The sequence below is a fragment of the Lytechinus pictus genome, chromosome 10 (assembly GCF_037042905.1).
Source record: "Lytechinus pictus isolate F3 Inbred chromosome 10, Lp3.0, whole genome shotgun sequence".
Lineage (NCBI taxonomy): Eukaryota > Metazoa > Echinodermata > Echinoidea > Temnopleuroida > Toxopneustidae > Lytechinus > Lytechinus pictus.
The window spans coordinates 22,574,684-22,581,622 of NC_087254.1; positions in this window are offsets into that span (position 1 = coordinate 22,574,684).

Genomic DNA, 6,939 nt, shown 5'->3' on the forward strand with positions numbered 1-6,939 from the left:
AGTCTGAAGTGATTAAGTAAAATAACAATGATTTTGTGTTTCAGAAAGAGTCACATACATATAATTTTTACTTTTGTGGATGTTAACGCGCCATGAAGAAAACACCATTTTGGAAGTCACTGCTGTAGCCTCAAGCACAATTTCCCATCCAGTCACCGAGAAATAAATTAAATAACTTGCTGCGGTGTCACGTTCTGCGTCCAATCATCAATCAATTTTTCATTAATTAGCTCAAACTGATTTTGGAGTGGATGGCGAGCGAGCAGGTATATGGAGACCTTGAGGCTTCCTTGTAGTAGCATTCCTCATCACGATTAGCCACATCTGCGCCAAGATTCAATTTTTGTTTCGCCCAGAGTCAGGATTTGGATTCGGTTGCTGTGCTAACTTCTCACTAATTTGATGGAGTACGTCGTTTTCCAGATTTATTCAGTCGCTCAATCAAGACCCCGTACCACATGAGATTGAGAATAATAATCTCAAATGGAGAAAATCTACAGCTAAGCGAAAGTTTAGTAAGCAGTAAACAAGTAAGACGAAATACACCCGGGAAATACAGTGGGTTTTTTTAAGACAAAGAAAGAAAGAAAGAAAAAAAAGGAAGGAAGGAAGAAAGAAAGAAAGAAAGAAAGAAAGAAAGAAAGAAGAACTATTACTCCGAACGAAATCTGAGCTATAAAAAAGGCCGCCGCATACACGTCTGCGACCCGATTTTGGAATAAACCGCATTTTGCTCATTTTCTGAAAATGTGAATGAAAAGTAAAAGGATCATGTGAGTGGGGTAGATAAGCAGAGGCGTACAGGTGGGGGGGGGGGGGGCTCTTGCCCCCTCCCCAAATTTTTCACAACAAAAAAAAATAAATAGAAAAAGGAAAGAAAGAAGGGTGAAATATGGTATTATTTTCCGATAGTTGTCAAAATCTATCACAAAATTTGGATTTTCGTTATAAAATTTACGTGATACGACATATCTAGCCCCCTCAAAATTTTGGCCCATTACGCCACTGTTAATGAGTCATTTTTCTTTGTTTTCGAAAGAAAAAGTGCCCCTTTTCCCTGTGCCCCCCCCCCCCCCACTTTCAACTTTGCTCCGCCGCCCCTTGTTTAAATTAATTGAATTAATTGAAACAGAATACCCAATATAACAATTTTGGATGATTGTAAGCCTTTATTTCGGAGTAAAGGCCAAATCAGTTTCAAATCGTAGTCAATCGTACGATTGCTATGACGGTCGATATAAGTATTAAATTCACTTGATAGCATAGGTATAGTCACACATTTGAATATAGGTATTCGTACGATGAATTACAACATTACGCAGGAAGATATTCCATGTCTCAATATCAGCATCAAATTCTTCTCTGTTTTACTCCAAATGATTGGTTCGCAGACCACTCGCACACTGCAAAAACGCCGGGGTCAATTTAGCACCAGCCTGCATTTATCTATGTCGGTCCACACCAGAGAGGTGTTGATAAAACACCAGTTAAGAATAAAACCGATATTGGTTTAACACTAATTGGTGTTGCTTAAAATGCCAAATTGATGTTATAGTCTAATGCCAAACCGGTGTTGTTTCAACACCTCTGATGTGTTGCAATTTTGAACTTGAAATCGTGCAATCTGATGCATACTTAATGAGGTAAAATAACACACACAAGCGCGCACGCACACACACACATACTCACACACACACACACACACACACACGGGTGCGCGCACCACACACATACTACGCCTTGAATGGACAGACATACATCGACAAGATCTACACACCGTGGCATACGAATACAGAATGGACTGACACATAGTATTGCATATTGAACCACACTACGTATTTATTTATCTCTGTGAATTTTGCTGTTACACCTCTTCAGAAAAAAAACCAATGTCAACTGTGTACACGCAGGTATAGTCTTTGTTGTCTTGATATGGGTATGTGGTTATGAATGAAAACAGCCTCTGTGGCCATTTGTGAATAGAACACATAAACAACAAACAAATAACAATATGTTTGTTCATTATAAAGCATAATGAATACGTACATACTATGCTTTTTTTTACCTCAAAGAAACAGGCATGGTATCCATAGATGGATATTGGCTGGCGGCTCATTAACATACAGATACAAAAAACATAAACAGTATCACTATGATCCATGGAGTAACAATACTGCTTTGTAAGTTTGTGAAGAAATCGGAACCATAACGGCTAATAACAATAAACACAATTACAATAATGATGAGGATTATTATTATCATCATCATAATTATTATTATTATTAATATTATAATTGTTATCATTAGTATTATTACTATTATTATCATCATTATGACTTATTAAGTAACCAAATATCATTCCCCAAAACCTGGGGGGATGATTGTACATGCCATCCCCCCCACCTTGTGAGGTGGGGGGATGCATCCCCCTCATCCCCCCCCCGTTGTCTACGCCCCTGCCTGGGTCCCGTAACACAAAGGTTAGCGATTGATCGTACGCTTGATTTCTACGATTGATTGTACATTGTAGTCTATGGAATCAATCGTAGAAAAATGTTCTACGATCATTGCTAAGTTTTGTGTTACGGGCCCCAGGTTGGTGTAAAATGAACACCGGCGTTTTTGCAGTGAAGGTGTGCGGTGGCCTTTAAACCAAATAATCGTTTGATTTCTGCAAAATATTTTGATATGTCGAGGCTTTCTAAAATTATCAAATTTTATACTTGATTTCAGCCTAAAAGATGCAACGCGATTAATTTTTAGGAAGCAGAAATATCAAAATCAATAACCCCTGTATTTTTCATGAGAAAGCATGTAGAGTTATTGATCGACAATATTGTTCTTGGGGATATATGTTTTTCCCCATTAGCATTAAAGCATGAAATATAAAACCAATCTACACAGTCAACAGTATCCGAATTATCATTTTAAATAAGAATTTGGTATTTAAACAACAGCTTGCATTCAATCAGAAATTAAATTTAGCGGACTGAATTTGATGAATCAATTCAGATGGTAGTTTTGCTCATTGAACAGATGATTTATGCATTCAACATGAGATCTAAAATTACTTAAATTAAGGAGCTATGCAGCTCCCAGTATGTTATCAATCATTTATTTTTGACGAGGGGTCTGATCTTCAAAATAGTCGAAAGCATTCTGTGACCCAAGACATCACTATCTCAATAATTAGAACTGACTTTTCATACAAACTATTTTCACCCGATTGAAGTGCATAGTGGGATGGAGGCATTTGTTTTAAATATATAGTATAGTATAGTAATTTGTCCCCCCATGAAATATCACTGCACCATTCACACCCAATCTTAAAGCATGGACCTATTATTGTAATAGGTCCATGCTTAAAGGAAATGTATTGCATTGGGTGGGGATTTTTCTTGGTGGGGGGGGGGGGGGCTGTTGGTGACATGACATTTTGTCTAAGATATAGGGTAAGGGCTAGAATAGGGTTCTATGTATAGGTTTAGTGTTAAACCCAGGATTTAAGGTGGTCATTCCATTAATGTGTGGAATTTAGAGTGGAGCAAATGTCGCAATTGTCATGGAACCGGGACTGTTATCACCACATTGCAATAAGAAATGCATTTCAATACCCCATGAAACCACAACACAAATAAAAAGTAAGCAAGAGTGCTAAATGTTGATAGAACATTTTTTTATTGCCTTCCTTCTCTCCAATCCCTTACATGCATTCTCATGCATTCGATTGTTATATCCCACTTCTTCAAAGAAAATAATACAAAAGAAGACATCATATAACACAAACAAATATATTTATGCATAATACCAAGTATGCAAAATAGATTTTCTTGGTATTGTTTAAAATCAGACTCATATACAAGTATACAAGTTACCATGAATTATTGAACATGGACAAAATTAGGCCCTGTTACATAAAGAGATGGAATCAATTTTACAAGTAAGCATGACTCTAAGTCTGTGACAAACCATAGTTACAATCGATGTAAATAATGATTGTATCTCCTTGGTGTTACAGGCCCTGAAACATGAGACACAATGACCCGTATTCTGAAGTCAGGTTTAACTTAGACCATGGTCTAACTCTGTGCTAAAATTACGGGAAGCCATAAGTGTCAAAATTTATATTAAGTTGTATATTTCTTATGTTTACTGTGCACTTTCCTGATTCGATGGTGAAGACAATCATCTATTTATACCTCCTAGACCATTATGAATGATTTGAGAGCCAAATGATCTGAAATATGATATCTCTACTGTTAGTGATTTATGTAACAATTGGCTATCCATACTTAAACCACAACTTTAAACCTGAGTTAAAGTTAAACCCAACTTCAGAATACGGGCCATTGAGTGGTATTCTGAAAATCAAACCTAGTCTGAACTAGAACTTTAGACCACACTTCTATGGAATGCTGCTGGGTTTCATGATACTTCTTCACTCCTTATTACAAATACAAAAATTAATTCATTAAATTTCACAATATTTCCTATTCTTCCCCTTTCACGACTCAAATCGATGTTTTGACAACTTTCTGACGTTGTAACTGGCGAGTGAGTTGGCAAATGGCACTCCATAAAAGTGTGCTCTAAGTTAACCAGGGGTTATCATCAAAACCATTGCAATCAGAATACCACCTGGGTTTTGCCATGTACCCAATATGAATTAAAGGTTCATACATTACATTGACATACCATAATACAGACCTTGGTTCCAAAAGGTAAAAAAAAAATCTTTACTTCATACAAAATATGCATTTCTTGACCAGATTTTGTACACACATTCATGGAAGATGATCATCAAATCATGTGTTCCTCATGATTACTATAAAACTTAATGTTAATTCTTTTGTGATATTTCACTCCCTAAATAATAACAACCTGATATGAATAACTTTTTTTTCTTCATTAAAAGTGGATTTTGTACCCTCTGGAACCAAGATCTTCAATATATTTCTACAAACACAATCTCTACATGTGACTGTGCTGTATTTGTTACACCAAAGGTCAAGGGTCAATAGAGTATGAAGGACCAACAATGTCTTCGATCTCAAATATAAGGTCTTGTCTTGATAAGAAATGCTAATCATGCTACCTGAAGCAACTGTTTCTTTTAATGACAACCTTATATATGTACTGCAGTCTCATACATGTACCAATGACAATAATTTGTTTGGTTTCTTACTTACTCAATGTAGAGGCTTCGTGGTACATCATGATTCTTTTCTCAAGCATGGAGGTTACCTCTAAATCTAGGGCATGCTTTGGTCCTTAAAACATGGACACAATGTTTTTGCCATCTTAAGGAAAATGAGTTAAATTTTTAAAAAATTACTCATTCAATAAATTATGAATAAAACCAAAGCATACATGTACTGTGATAAATGATTTGTGCTAATATCTCAATATCATTGTCAATATAACAGTTACATGAATTCTAAGGAAACTGCACCCCATGAAGAAAATAATCATTGTGAAAAACTACTATATGGGGGGGGGGGGGAGCTTCAAAAGTCCTCAATTACAGTCATGTCATAATTCTAACAAAACTAGAATGACATAAGCTGTAAGAACAAACAGAAACTATGTGTTTGACCTATTACGAACACATAGTTTCTGTTTCTAATCAAGCTCTTTTTATCTTTGGCAGGTTAATTTTTACCTGACTACTTGGACATTATCATTGAAGCTTGCAATGAGGCAACCAGATCCTTCTTAGTCCTCTCAGAGGGACATGTTGATGAGGATTAGTGCTTTTTCCTGAGGTCTATAACACCTCTATATTTTTCAAATCCAGTTCTACTTTATTTTTGGTCAGAACTCATGTGTAGCACTCTATAATATAAATCTACTCATAGTAACTGGTAAACAAATAAATTGAATGGAAGAATACAAGCACACATCTTAGGAATAATCAAGGGAACATTTCAACAAGCAATCTGTCAATGATTCTCACTGCTAAGTGTTACAAGCTACTGAAGTCAACACAAATGATTGGCTAAGAGCAGATTTGTGTGTGAAAATCACTGACGGAAAGCCCAGTGAAACACTCCCCGGGTCTATGATAGCATTCTAATACCTGTCTTCAAACAATGAGTTGAAAAGTTATGATGTGGAGAGTATTTGAAATTCTAAAACCGAGATTGGAAGATGACAATGCTGGGTGTTTCACAAAGAGTGAAATGTGAAGTCTCAAATTAATGTAAGTAACATGCACAATAATCCAAATACAATATCATTGATAGATTGCACGATAAAGCATTCATCCCCCTATGTCATCAATATGGTGATGTGCAGTATAAAAGTAACTAGGAATTTAAGAGAGACTTTCCTCTAAGTGAAACATCCCCAAGCATATATGTGTGCCATTCACATTTTATTACTAGTATAATCATAAGCACAAAATGGTTACATTAAGTTACAATGAATACATACAACACAATTTTTCTTCAAATGGTCTAGGGTTTACAGGATCATGTTCCACAAAATGTATGATTGATTGAACTCTGACTGCAATTTCAGTCAATCTTAGGAGGCATTGCAAGAAACATGCAATCAATTGCAAGTAAAATTCAAGTCCCACATATTGCTATCGATCTAAAATGTACAATCAATTGATGGTCTGCTTTTTGTAACAGGAAGTAGAAATTCATTTGCTATATAGCGAGTCTGAAAAGTAGGAACTGATGCATGTATTTGCAATAAATTACAAGTAATGCAGCACCTTATTTTTTGTGAAACACCACCCCAAAAGATGTGTATAAATTCCAACATCTCCTTTGAGGAAAGACGGTCATGAAATATTTTACCAACAAATAAAAACATAACAAGGACCACATGATTATCTTCTTTTGATCTCCAAATGAACAGACAGCAATATATGTTTGGAGCTAGAAGGACATTGAATTCATTTACTGTATTTAAAGGGATGGTCCGGGC